We start from the raw sequence: 14,892 nt of genomic DNA, 5'->3' as shown, positions 1-14,892 counted from the left end.
TATTTTTGTGTGTTCTTCTTGGTTTCCCCCAGGGATTCCTATCCGCTGTAATTTTCTCGTCATAGTTCTTTAAAAGAAGAGAACATGGGTTTGAGGCTTCAGTCCTCACTTTGGTTTTAAACCATGTGCGGTTTGTGATAACCTGAGCCTTTTCGCTCAGTTCATGGGGTGCCCCAAGCGCTTAATTAAAACTGAACCTGACCAGCATTCACTAAAAAAGATTTTTGCATTTGAAAAAAATTATGCATACGCATACACATGCATATTTTGTTACGACAGGAGCAGAATCGTCTTAGGCAGTGGTCAAATGTCGGGATGGGGCTAAAGGCAGAAACCGATCAGGGTAAAACGGTAATGCGACCACAGTTTGCAGCGCGATGTCATTTCTTACTTTCAGGTACTTAGGGACGGACGCGAGTAGAGGCTAGGGTTACAACTGATAGATCGTCATCCCTTGCCCAGCTCTGGACAAATGGAAAGCGCCGCTGCAAGGCAACCTAGTATCCTTTAAATTCCCAGTAATTATGACTGTTCTGTCTTTAAAGTAAGTATTGGATGCCTAATCTACCCTGAGGGGGTTCGAGTAAGCGAACGCTGACCTGTCAGAAGCCATACTTATTTGATACCCCAAAAAAAATGCAGGTTAGCTCGCCTGGGCGAGCAACCCCTGCACGAAGGGGGTTAAAAAGGGGGAGGGGGAAGGTTTCTGCACCAAAAAAATTCACCCCCCCCCCCTCATTCAAAAAATAAAGGCTCACGGGATTCACGAGTTTTGCAGCCCTTAGGTCACCATTTTTCTTGTTTTGATTCCATTTTGCTCTATTATTCATCCCCAACAAGTAAGTACCTCATTCTTGGGCTCTCTAGCTTTCCATTGATGTATTTTGGTGCTCTAAGTTGCATGTATTTGCTCAAAAATGTGAGGGATTTATCCTTGGATTGTTGCCTATTTTTGATGAATTAAGGGGTTGTAGGGGATGGCCTTAGGCCTAGGTTGTATTCTGGAGTAATGGGGCATGCCACATTGCCCCCATTCCCTTGATTTTCATGCCTAAACATGCGCCCACCAAGTGTTCGATGAAATGCCTCTGTGGAAGCAAAGCTTCATGATGAATCAACAATGATTCAAAGGTGTTCTGATGATAACAATGATGACAACAAAAGATGATGACAAAGGTGATGAACAAAAAGCTCAAAGATCAAAGAACAACTCAATTGAATCAAGAACAAGTCAAGAGTTCAAGAATCAAGAAGAATTCAAGACTCAAGAAGAAATTCTACAATCAAGAATCAAGATTCAAGATTCAAGATCTCAAGAATCAAGATCAAGATTCAAGAATGAAGAAAAGACTCAATCAAGATAAGTATTAAAAAGTTTTTCAATACTTTGAATAGCACATGAGTTTTTGACAAAACCTTTACCAAAGAGTTTTTACTCTCTGGTAATCGATTACCATATTGTTGTAATCGATTACCAGTAGCAAAATGAGTTTGAAAAAGTTTTCAAACTGAATTTACAACGTTCTAAATATTTTCAAAAGGTTGTAATCGATTACAATGTTTTGGTAATCGATTACCAGTGCCCTTGAACGTTGAAATTCAAATTTAAATGTGAAGAGTCACATCCTTTCACTCAAAAGCTTTGTGTAATCGATTACACTTATTTGGTAATCGATTACCAGTGTTTGTTTCTGAAAAATCTAAAGATGTAACTCTTCAAAAAGGCTTTGACTTTTTCCAATGGGTTTTAAGTTTTTCTAAAAGTTATAACTCTTCTAAATGGCCTTCTTGACCAGACATGAAGAGTCTATAAAAGCAAGGCTTTGTTTTGCATTTTCAATTAATCTCTTACAATCCTTTACAAGCCTTGAATCTCTTTGAACTTCTTCTTCTTCTTTGTACCAAAAGCTTTCTGAAGTTTTCTAGTTTTCTAAACCTTGAAAACTTGTGCTATTCATCTTTTCATTTTCTTCTCCCTTTTCCAAAAAGAATTCGCCAAGGACTAACCGCTTGAATTCTTTTTGTGTCTCTCTTCTCTCTTTTCCAAAAGAACAAGGGACTAACCGCCTGAATTCTTTTGTGTCTCCCTTCTCCCTTGTCAAAGAATTCAAAACGACACAGTCTGAGAATTCTTTTGATTCTTCCCATTCCCTAATACAAAAGCGTTCAAAGGTTTAACCACCTGAGAATTCTTTTGTATCCCCATTCACAAAGTATCAAAGGTGTAACAGACTGAGATCTTTGTCTTAACACATTGGAGGGTACATCCTTTGTGGTACAAGTAGAGGGTACATCTACTTGGGTTTGACTGAGAACAAGAGAGGGTACATCTCTTGTGGATCAGTTCTAGTAGAGGGTACATCCACTAGGGTTTCAAAGAGAACAAGAGAGGGTACATCCCTTGTGGATCTTTGTGGCGTCCCCAAAATAATGACTGGTTTAATAGTAATGATTTAAATAACAAAAACCATGGGATTTTTTTTTCTTCTTTTTTCTTTTTCATTTCTTTCTCTTTTTCACAATAATTAAGTTCAGAAGGAAAATTATCACTATAGAGTCCTGAATGGCCAGTTCACAACTCTATTCGGAGTCATTTCTTTCTGCTCACTCATAACCTCTAAAATATGTTGCTCTTTCAAAAAGGAAAAGTATACCAGTCATCATTTTAGGTCGTCACGTGTAAAATAATAAAATAAAATACGATCAATGAACTCTCTTTCAAATAGAATCTGTTAACACGTTCTTTCCAAATAACAAGATTAGACATAAGTACATTCATCATTTAAAGCTGTCCAAAATATGGGAGTTTTGCAAAATACATAGTGACATCCAGAGCAAAGGTATCCACTGTGGTGGCGTCAACCACATGTATACAATTATCAAATTCCTATACAATAGGTCTACCCATACAAAAACAAAAGAGTAAACCTAACAGTCAGTACTAGATACACCCATCCCCAAAAGTATATAAATCTAGTCTAATGAGTTGTCTACTATGATGAAGAGCCTCCACTAGTCGCCATCTCTCCAGGGCCACTATCTTCCGTAGAGTCTGCCTCAGATGCCGACATGACGTCCTCGGGAGAGTCCACCTCAGGGAGTGGGTCCTCATCACCCTCTAGAAAGTCAAGAGCATCCACAACGGGCTCTGGAGGTAGCTCCTCTGGGTCTTCCTCAGATGACATCACCTCGATCACTTGGACTGGCTCCACTAGACGATATGGTGTAGGCGTGGGTAATATCCACTCCACAGTGCGCTGAAGCGTGCGTGCGGGTTCCTCTGGATGCACCAATGAAGTAGCCGTGAATCGAATCGTGCCCCGGAATCGGCACCTCGCATTGCCTTCGAGGGTCTCCCATGCTCCCTCTAGGCACTCCATCTCCACTCGATCATGGATTAGTTGCACTGCCATCGCGATCTACAAGAAATAAAAGAAAGGGGTAGACTCTTTCACGAGAGATCTAACTACGGTAGCAACACAATGTGTCCCATAACCACTACATGCAATTAAAGGGGTATCTCAAGGCTTTTCATCTCTGGTAATCAATTACACAGCCTTGGTAATCGATTACCAGAGGCCAAACTCGAATTACACAGCTTCAGAACATGAAAACTTGCAAAATGCACTGTGTAATCGATTACACATAACTGGTAATCGATTACCAGTGGCCTGTTCCTCTGTGTAATCGATTACACAGCACTGGTAATCGACTACCATAGGCCCCTTCAACATTCCAGTCCCATTTCTAAGCCTGGTAATCGATTACGCCCCTTTGTAATCGATTACCAGAAGCCCTCTTAGCTTCCTGATCTCGTTTTTAAGCCTGGTAATCGATTACACTCTCTTGGTAATCGATTACCAGAGGCCATCTTAGCTTCCTGTCTTCACTTTTAAGCCTTGTAATCGATTACCCACCCTTGGTAATCGATTACCAGAGGCCATATCCCATATATCACTCAAGATTCACAGCTGGCCAGCCACCACACAAGCCTCCTTGCTTTGTGGTCTTTGTTCTTTAATCGGTTGACTGCCAGGAGTTCGCCTGTTTAGGTACATCACAGGTTCTCACTGACTGACTATGCCCAGGTTGGGTCGGGATTGGTCAAGCTTGGTTTTGGGCAATAGCACCCCACCTGACGTCCCCAAGGTCTCCTAACCCCCGCGACATATCTCCAGGTACCACTCTGTGGTCAACGAATAAAAGTAGGAAGTCTCACCCTTCCACACTTCCTCATTTCAAGCTTGTAGGATTATGGGGTACCCATCACATGTGGTACTAGGTGGCGGTCGGGCGATGGTGCAAGTCAACTCTCCACATCCACAGATCACACATAAACCCACCATCCTCAGTTGCCCACCTTCACTGAGCTCACGTACTCCCACGTAGCCCTTATCCTCGTTCCTCTCAACACCGGGTCCCCATCAATCTCTCCAAGCTTCCACAACATCCAAGCAATTCAACATCCCAAACATCATGAACTATCAAAACCAAGAAAAACAGGGCAGAGGCAGAAAACTCTGCCCAGCACAAACCAATATCACAGCTTTTCTCACTTAAATACCCCAGTAACATTCTCTTTGTTCCAATTCGTTAACCGTTGGATTGTCTTGAAACTTTTACTGGAAGTCTCTAGCACATAAGTCTACATTGTGACCGTTGGGATCTGTTAGAAAACGTCCAGAACCCAATCTGTACTACTCTTTCCACAACCAGCAAATTCACAACATTCTCTGCACAAAGCCAAAATTTTGCTGCACATATTTGACAGCAAAATTCTGCATAAAGTGCAGATTTTCGAAATCACACTTTCCCTCATCCAATTTTGCCCAAATTGAATCCTACAAGTCCTAAATCATGTATCAATCATGTCTAAACCAAGGACAAGCTTCAAACCAAAGCAACTCAAAATCTAGCTATCTAAAACCCCTCAATTTAGTGGATTTTCAAGGTTTGAGAAGTGAAAATGAGAATGGGGTAAACTTGGAGCAAACTCTCATCTCAAACAAGTCTATATCATCAATCTAAACTCGCTCAAACTGGTTTTACGACAAAAACTCTACCGAATCAAAATTTGACTCCTCAACACCCAATTTTACCCTAGAAATGGCTCTTGTTTTCACTTTGGTCACTCATATTCCTCATTTGCACAGTCTAAGCTTTCTCATAAGTCCTAAATGACATTTCAAACTAGGATTAACTCCCTTTAACCTCCAAATACCACTAAATCCAGATTTGGCCTTCCAACTCTCAAAGCCTCACTCTTTTTCCACTCATAACACCACATTCTCACTTTCTAACCCTAGGTTAACTCTACCCTTCATCTCTAGCAGTTTTCCATAAGCAATTTCAGCACATAAACATCACAAGCATCATCATAAAAACCCTAAAACAGAATGGGTAAGCTTGACTCACACCAAACATGACAAGTTTAACATGCTTTCATCAAATCTCTTCACAAATAACTATCATAAAGCATAAACTTAGTAAAACTACCCATCATATCTCCCAAAACCCAATACCCACGAAAATTTATGTGAGAAGAAGTCTACCCAAACCTGAAATTTCGAAGTCCCACACGTAGAGATGCGCTTCACGACTCCGAAAAGGGCTTCCTTTCACGATTTGGAGCATAAATGGTGACCAAAGGTTGGAGCTTTGTTGGAGCTTCAATGGTGGAGGAAGAAGAAGGGATGGCAACGTGAGAAAGAGAGAGAAAGGAGCTTTCTGAAATTTTGGGCTGAGTGAGGAGAGAGAATGTGGCTTTTTGGTTTAAAAAGGCTTTTCTCTTTTCCTATTATTTTATTTTTCAAAAGCACTTGCCACTTGTCCCATTTTGAGTGGAACAAAAGGGCCCACCTTTTTCTCTTGATGTGACTTATGCACAGCCACAAGAAGAAGGGAAAAAACTGACCTTTGAAACGCTAAAATCCTGCCTCGGTTTGCGTGCTATTTCTCTGGTTCTAGTCCCTCGTGTTTCTCTGCACCCGTCGGGGCCAGTTTCCGAAAGTAGGCAATATGTATATCAAAACGCTCAGAATGAAACCCCGAGCGTGATTCAGAGGTTGGTTTTGTTAAATTTTAAGTTGCACACAAAATGATGATTTTTTTTAGACTAATTAATTGAGAATTAACCTATAACCATCCAGTTATGGATTTCTCTTCCTTAATTAGCCTAACCCACGTATCTTTCCCCCAAAATACCTACTTCTACCAGGAATATATACATATATACATACACTGAATAATACTCATATATATATAATCATTCAAAATGCACCGTTTACAAAATTCCGGGTAGAAATTTCCAAGATGTCACAATCTTTGCTTGTAAAAGGATTTTTACAAGGTTGAAAGAAATCTCAAGGACCGCAGGTCGCTTGGGGACTGGAGGTAGGCACGAGTTGTTGCCGAACCAGTATAAAAACTCTTGTGTGTTTGTTTCCTTCTTCCCTACTCTTTTACTTTTCGCTGTGCATTTAATTTTCGCTTTTACTTTCTGTTAAGTTTCTCTTCTACTCCATATTCTCTTAACAACAAAAGTAAAAGCCTTAAAAGAGTAATTTTTAATTGGTAAAGTTTTAGGAATAATTAATTCAACCCCCTCTTCTTAATTATTCTGAGGCCACTCGATCCAACAGCCTCAATGGCATTTGCACATGATTTTGTGAAACTTAGCTTGTGGAACAAATTATGCACATATGGCTGCCATTGTGAGTGTGTGGGCAGTTTTGTAGAAGCTAGACTAAAGTGCCAAAAGCATGACTTACGCCTAGGAATCTAAGTTTTTGGTTTCGAATGTAAAAGATGCATGAATATTAGAACATGTTTGAGAGGTTTTTGACTAGAATTTGAATTTGCTGCCTCATGAGGAATACCTTGCGCCTAGATAGCATGAAAAATACCTTTCAATAGTATGTATATATGTGAATATATAGCTTGAAAAATACCTTTCAATAGTATGTATATATGTGGATATATAGCATGAAATACTTTGCAAAGTGTGTGAATATATAGCATGAAAATGCCTTACAAAGTGTGTGAATATATATATATATATATATATCAAAAAATGCCTTTCAAAAATTTGTATATGTTGGATAGGTAGCGTAAAAATGCCTTTCAAAATATGTATATTTGTGAGTAGGTAGCATAAGGAGCCTTTCAAAAAATGTGCATATATGTGGAATGTAGCATGAAAATGCTTGTCAAAAACATACAGTGTGTCATAAAATGCCTTTCACCAAAAAAAATTTATGTGGGTGTGTGTAACTGCATGTATATAGGTATGTGTCATAAAATAGCACATGCCCCAATGTGATTGTTTTGTAAAGTGCATGTTGGCACTCGCACCATATAAGTGTTGTTTGGCTCTTGTTCGTAATGATTGGTATTTTCTTGTAAACTAACTTTCCAAATGTTTGTCCTCGCAGGAAATGGCTCCGAAAAAGCTTTCCGCGAAGAGATCTAGGAGGGACGTCGCGGCTGAAGGGACCAGTGCCGCCCCCGAGTTTGATAGTCACTGTTTCGGGAGCGCCGTGCACTAGCAGCGCTTCGAGGCCATCAAAGGATGGTCGTTCCACCAAGAGAGACGCGTCCAACTCAGGGACGATGAGTACACCGATTTTCAGGAGGAGATAGCTCGCAGACATTGGACATCACTGGCTACTCCCATGGCTAAGTTTGACCCTGAGGTAGTCCTGGAGTTTTACGCTAATGCTTGGCCCACAGAGGAGGGAGTACATGACATGTATTCATGGGTGAGGGGTCAATGGATTCCTTTTGACGCAGATGCCCTCAGCCAATTCCTGGGTGACCCACTAGTGTTGGAGGAAGGCCAGGAGTGCGAGTTCAGTCAGAGGAGGAATAGGGCCAACGGGTTCGACGAGGAGGCCATTGCCCAGCTATTGTGCACACTAGGGCAGGATTTCGCTCGAACTGCTGCCGGGAGACGGGTGCGGATCATGCGCTCCAACATGACCTCCTTGACCCAGATGTGGATGACGTTGCTGCTCAGCAATGTCTTGCCTAGTGATCATAACTCCGATCTCCCTCTGCCGAAGTGTCAGCTGGTGTATGCCATCCTGACATGGATGAGCGTTCACGTGGCTCAGCTAATTGCTGGCGCCATCTATTTGTTTGCAGGTATGCCACCCACCAGGCACCCTCTAGACCCGGATAAGTCTAACAGGGCCCTGGGGTTTCCAGCATTGATCACGGGCCTCTGCCAGTCGTTCGGGGTTCCCGTCACCCCTAGTAAGGTGATCCGACCGCCGATCACTCGGGCTTTCATTGAGAAGTATTGCACGCCTAGACAGGCGCAGGGGATGCATCTCAGGACGCAGACGCACCATCGCCACCTCATCAGGCCGATCCCGCTGGGTCACTAGGCATGGAGCGTTATCTACAGCACTTGGTTCGCCAGCAGGCGGCCAACCACCAGGGGCAGGTACAGATACATGAGTGTCTCTACCGCTTCAGCCTTAGTCAGCAGGGGCAGGTTTTCGCTCCTTTTGTGTGCCCTACTCCAGAGCAATTTAGGGTTGAGGTCACGTTGCCCAGAGATTGGCCCGAGACCCAGGCAGGGGAGGCGCCTGCAGGATCCCCGGGCGATGCAGAGGAGGCCCGCATAGATGAGGAGATGACAGATTTGCTCGGTTTCTTGGGAGGGAGCGAAGCCACATGACCATGGGATCCCCAGATTCATATTCTTTTTATGGTTCATCCTTTATCATTTACATGTTATTTTATTTCTATGACTTGAGGGACTAACATTTGTTTTTGTTGTTTCGATTGTCATTTGTTTTGTGCATACATTTTGTTTGGATTGTTACGTTAGTGCTTACTTCGTTATTGTCGATAATGTTTGTTGAAATTCCAGAACCGTGTAGAGTTTTCATTTAGGAACGTCGTCCTAAAATAAAATGAACAAACATCATGATAACACCAAGAATAGAAAAAGAAAGAGGCGTTGTGAACAAATGTCATATCTGTATATGAAGAAAAGAAAAGAGTTTTTGTATATAAAAAGTGTATGAAAAGATTTTGTGTGTATAAATAATGTGTGAAAAGAAATTCTTGTGTGTGAGCAATGAGTGTGTATAAAGAAATTTTTGTATAAACAATGAGTGTATGTTGAGAAAGGAAAAAGAAATCTTTGAAAAGGAATAGAGGTTTTATATAGACCATGTTGATATAAAGAGAAAGAGTTTTTCAATGCGTGTGTATATAGAAAAAGTTTTTCGTGTATAGGAATGTAGGTGTACAGAGCAAAAGTTTTTCTCATAGATAGCGATGGATGTATAGTTTTTGCAAACATGCATAAGAAAAATGAAACAAAAAGGAAAGAGAAAGAAAGACCTCGAAGGTCGGCATGTTATGGTCATAGGAAGCACAAATCATTCGTAGAGAGCAAACATATCTTTTGGAAACAAGAAACTGACGCTAAGAGTTTATTTTCCAAAATAACTGAGATAAGAACGGATGGATTCGTTGAACCAATGAAAGAACATAATTTGGAAACGTTGGGTCTACTTGCATAAATCCCAAGCCTTAGTATCGCAATGCCATAAACTGGATGCTTGAGTACCCACCTAGCTGTATGCATGACTAATTTTGCACGTTGTTTCAAAATCATCATTGTTACGCGTGCCTCGTGGAAATAATATGGGAGTTTAACCCGAAACTAACACCCTGACACTTGAATTTATTTTGCCCCAAATATCAAAATCGGGCACGCACGATGAAAAGACCATCTTGAGGCGCAACCTTAAGCTACTTTGAACCTTGGCCCATGAAGAGAATCCTCATCCTTTCCCCAAAGAAAAGGACAGAAGAATCTCCTCAAGGGAGAGCGAATAACGAATGCTAAAACCCAAATTCCCAATCAATGATCGGAAGAAAAAAAAAAGGGGAAAAGAAATGAAAAGAAAGAAAAGGAAGAAATGAAAAGAAAGAAAAGAAAAGGAAAAGAAGGATTCCCGATCAAAGATCGGAAGAAAGTAAAAGGGAAAAGATCAGAGGAAAACAGAATAATTCCCAATCAATAAAGGAAACTAGGAAAGAGAACAGAAGATCTTCGGACCAGATAAATTTTTGGCGAGGTAAATGACAGTCGGCAAAGGGAAAACCCATTTTGAAGTGGTTCTTCCTTTGGGATTGCCATTCAAGGTCGCTCCCGACTGGCGATGTCCCGCCCCACATAAACAAAGAGGAAAAGACCGAAACACCCAGCTTCCTCTCCAAAAACACTACCCTCGAGAAAATCCTATTGATCCGTGATCGCGCGTGTAATCTTTTGGTTCGATAGGAAATCATGTGCAAAATAAAGTCATGGTGCAGCTATGGTTTGGAATTAGGGTAAAACACTTACTTGTGAGAGTTTTTATACACCATTAGTGATTTTATTCCCAGTTTCAGTTTGACCCGGCGTTTCCCTTGAATGTTCTTTTAAAAGCTAAACGTTGACATCCTACCCTTCATTTTCGATTACAAGGAAAACTATTTTGGCATAAGCATATTGTTTCTCTAAAATATGGTGCTCTCGTGAATGATTTATTTTTCCTTGCTAAAGCATGTTCGCCTTTTAGGTGAAAGAACCCGGTGGACCATTCGGTCCTAAAATCAAATCTTATTTGGAGCCCCATGAATTGGTTTCCATTCATGCATCCTCCGCCATCGACTTCGGAGCCCCACGAATTGATTGCCTAGCGCTGTTCGTGCATCCTCCACCATCAAATCTTATTCGGAGCCCCATGAATTGATTGTCATTCATACATCCTCCACCATCGAGTCCGGAGCCCCACGAATTGATTGTCTAGCGTTGTTCGTGCATCCTCCACCATCAAATCTTATTCGGAGCCCCATGAATTGATTTCCATTCATGCATCCTCCACCATCAAGTCCGGAGCCCCACGAATTGATTGCCTAGCGTTGTTCGTGCATCCTCCACCATCAAATCTTATTCGGAGCCCCATGAATTGATTGTCATTCATGCATCCTCCACCATCGAGTCTGGAGCCCCACGAATTGATTGCCTACCACTGTTCGTGTATCCTCCACCACCAAGTCCGGAGCCCCCACGAATTGATTGCCTAGCATTGTTCTTGCATCCTCCACCATCTTATTCGGAGCCCCATGAATTGATTGTCATTCATTCATCCTCCGTTATCAAGTACGGAGCCTCCGGTGAGGGGAAAATACGGGTTCTTTTTTGTTATTTTCTCAATCGGTTCCTTCACCAAACATGTGTATACGTATATATTATGTTATTTTTGTTTGTTTGCTTGTTTTGTTTTGTGTTGTGTAGAGAAAGAAGAAGGAGAGACGGGAGTCACTTATTTCAAATCGTTTTGGGTTGGGACTATTGTGATTGAGATCAATTAAATTCCCATGATAGGCAAAGGATGGCCTTCAGGGGGTCATTATAGATTAATTACGGAAAAGGAATAAGACAGACGAAATCAATGTTTTATCTTTGCTTTCCTCCTATCTCCGATAAAAGGTAAGTAAATAGGGGCAACTGTTATACCCTAATTTCATCCGGGGAGCACTGTTTGATGGCATGCAACCTTTGGTTGACCGCTTCGAGGTACTTGGCACCCATTGTTGCACAATACGTGAAGTTCCATAACGTGCCAGAAGTCAAAAGAGAGCATTGTTGCACGATCCGTGAAGTTTCGTAACATGCCAGAAATCAAAAGGAAGCATTGTTACACAATCCGTGACGTTCCATAACATTCTGAAAGCCAAAAAAGGGATGATTACGTAATCTGTAAGGTTCTGTAACATTACGGAAGGAAAATAAGTATCGTTGCGGAATTCGTAAAGTTCTGTAACGTTATGAAAAAAGAATCAGCAAAAAAAGGCAGGGGGTGTATTTAGTAAACAGGGGGTGCAAATAGAAACCAGGCCCACGTGGGCCTTCCAGGAAGTTCCTCCAGAAGGCGGTGCCTTTTGGAGGAAGCAACCTAGCTCGCCTGGGCGAGCTGGGTGGCAAGCTTCTCCCTCTTTTCCCTATAAATAGGGAGAGGAGGGAAGAACAAAAACGTTCAACCCTCCTGGTAGTTGAGGATCACTTGAAATTAGTGAAAAAATTCGTTTCCGTGAAGAAAATCCAAGTCGAGGCGCTTCCGTAACGCGTCCGAAACGTTTCCGTGGGTGATTTCGTGAAGATTTTTTGCCGTCTTTCGTTCGATCTTTGTCGTTCTTCGGTCTTCAACCGGTAAGTTCCCGAAATTGAACTTTTCAATTCATTCTATGTACCCTTGGTGGTCCCCATTTGTTTCGCGTACTTTTATTTTCATTTCATTTACTTTTTGTACCCCATTTTGACGTGCTTTAGTCATTTATTTAAGTCATTTTCTCGTCTAATCAAAAAATAAAATAAATTTCCACCGATCATTTGAATTGTGACATCTGTTAATTTTTGTTAAAATGAAATCCGACCGTTCGGTCATGCCGTAACCACGTTGGAAACCAAAAAAGAGGTAAAATAATAATATAATAATCAAAAAATATCTTTTAGCAAAATAAAATAAAAAAATCAATCGGACGTTTCTCTTTGGGATTTTTCTTTCTTAATTGAATTGACTAATAACTAAAGTGAAACTAAGGCTAAAATCAACTCACAAAATCAAGCTTTGTCCACAAAAATCACTGAAAAAACGTTTTAAGGTCCAACGCTTTAAACGGCCCTCTTTGCTTTTTTATCGGTTAACATGGACCGTTCAAAAGCGGAAAATCAACACATCACTGCCTTTTGAAAGAACTACGTAGGTCTGATTTCCTCTTTGATGGAGGGTACGTAGGAGCAAGAGCCCCGCTTTTGTCGACCTCAAAAATAAAAAAGAAATAAAAGTTTAGATACATAATTTCACACAATTCTAATCTAAGGCTGTTGTCCTTTAGGACAAACGTGAGAGGTGCTAATACCTTCCTCAAACGTAAAGATAACTCCCGAATCTGGAATATTCTTCATGACTGGTTTCCTTGGTTTTTCTAACGTTTTCCTTTCAATAAACGTTGGTAGCAACTCCACGCATTTTCCTCCTATGGAAGACGCACCCGTGAGCCTCGCCTCGCTCGCCCGCAAAAGGGTAGGTTGCGACAGGCACAACCCTTAGATTCCCCCTGAATTTAAAAACACTCAAGTATTGTTTTGTCACTAAGCCATGCTTGGATTTCACAAATAAAAGTTTGATATAGAATTAGAGATTCTTTGCAACGCTCAAAAACTGAATTTACAATGAAGTTCTAATCTCTTATTAGTATTTTGTATATCACAAAAAAATGGACTCTCTTAAGCTCAATGTATTTCTCAAAAAATGTTTTTTTCTCTCTCTTGTTTCTTGACTCACGACTCTTGTTTTTTTTTGTATGTGTTCATTGTTGTTCTTCAATCCTTGATGTGTATTTATCGGTAGATAGAAACTCGTAATTGTGGAAAGAATCTTTAAAATTGAATAATATAACTGATGTGCAAATTGATCTTGTTTCTTGAAATAAGTAGATATTATGTTTTTTTGTCAGACAGGATCAAGACTATCCATATCTGTCATTCATAGCTCAATGTGATCATTAGACATATAAAACAAAATAAAAGATAGATTCACAAATATGTTCCTTTCAAATAAGTGTTCATATTCTAATTGGTGTTTAGATGGACTGGACGAGTACTTCCTGCTTCCATTAGACGAGGTATCAACTAATGGATAAGTAATTGGTGTTACTTCCAGACATCAAACCTGTTTGACTTACATGTGACAAAATGGTCACTACAAATTTATATCTTTGTTTTCATCTAAACCTTAAGAGATGTTTGGGTCATCCAATGATGGATCGTCTTGTGTCTAACAATCTCCCTCTTTTAGCAATAATATAGCAAGTATATATCAAAATAGTTTTAGTATGAATGACAATAGATCTGAATGCTATGTGTGGTAGCTTTCAACTCCCCCTAAGTCTAATATACTTGTCTTAGTAATGTTGAAAACGCGATTATAGAAGATAATGGGTAGCTTCTTCAAACGCTCTAGGATGTCATCCTCAAGGTTCCTCAAAAGCAAACATTTGCATAATCAGAGTGGTATACTTTGGTTGGACGCAATATTTGAATAGAATCCTATTGGTTTGAAGTTGCCACATGTTTAGAGTTTGAGGAGCTTGTATGCTTGGTATCATGCCACAAGTCTAATTCCACGAGGTCCTAGCATCATCAGCTTCAAGCTCTCTAATGTGCTTTTGACCCTAGAACAGAGTCTTCCAGTTATGTGTGTGGTTGACCAGTTGTGTCTTCTAACCTCTACTTGGCATTTCTTTGTTGAAGTATAGCTTAAAGCCCTTCTTCTTTCCTTCATCGCACATGGGCAACCTTATGTAGGCTTTGTTAGGAACCATCTTGATGCCAATGCATCTGTCGTTGTGGAGTCCATGGGGAAAAGCAGTGGCTTGGCCAGGTATGTACATTTACTTCAAGATGCCTCTTATCATGTCAAGATCCCGTTTAGATGGTCTTAGGCATGCAAGGTTGAAGGGAATGAATCTGGTGCAAGAAGTCCAGATGTGCACCTCCTTGGACCATTGAGTTTGAGGAGTGGGATTCTCCTTGGAGGGGTCCATGCTAATGGCCACTGCAGGCAGAGTGAGCCTTAGTGTTTTATCAGAAGGATCATTGGAAGTGGTAGCTTTCTTCTACTTTTCCTCTATTGCCACCAGGGATGGATGAGTGGTTTTTGTGGTACCATTGGGCATCCATTGAGGACCCATCTTGACTAGGTTTAGATACACTGGTCTCGTCCATGAAGGGGCATCCATTGAGGACCCTAATTGGAGGGGTCTATGGACAAGTCTTTTGAGACTGGATTGGACAAGAGGGCTTGGAGTCTTCATGCT

This window comes from Glycine max, chromosome 3, assembly GCF_000004515.6.
Source record: "Glycine max cultivar Williams 82 chromosome 3, Glycine_max_v4.0, whole genome shotgun sequence".
NCBI classification, from domain to species: domain Eukaryota; kingdom Viridiplantae; phylum Streptophyta; class Magnoliopsida; order Fabales; family Fabaceae; genus Glycine; species Glycine max.
The sequence above is the reverse complement of the archived record's forward strand: the minus strand, read 5'-3'. Positions refer to the sequence as shown.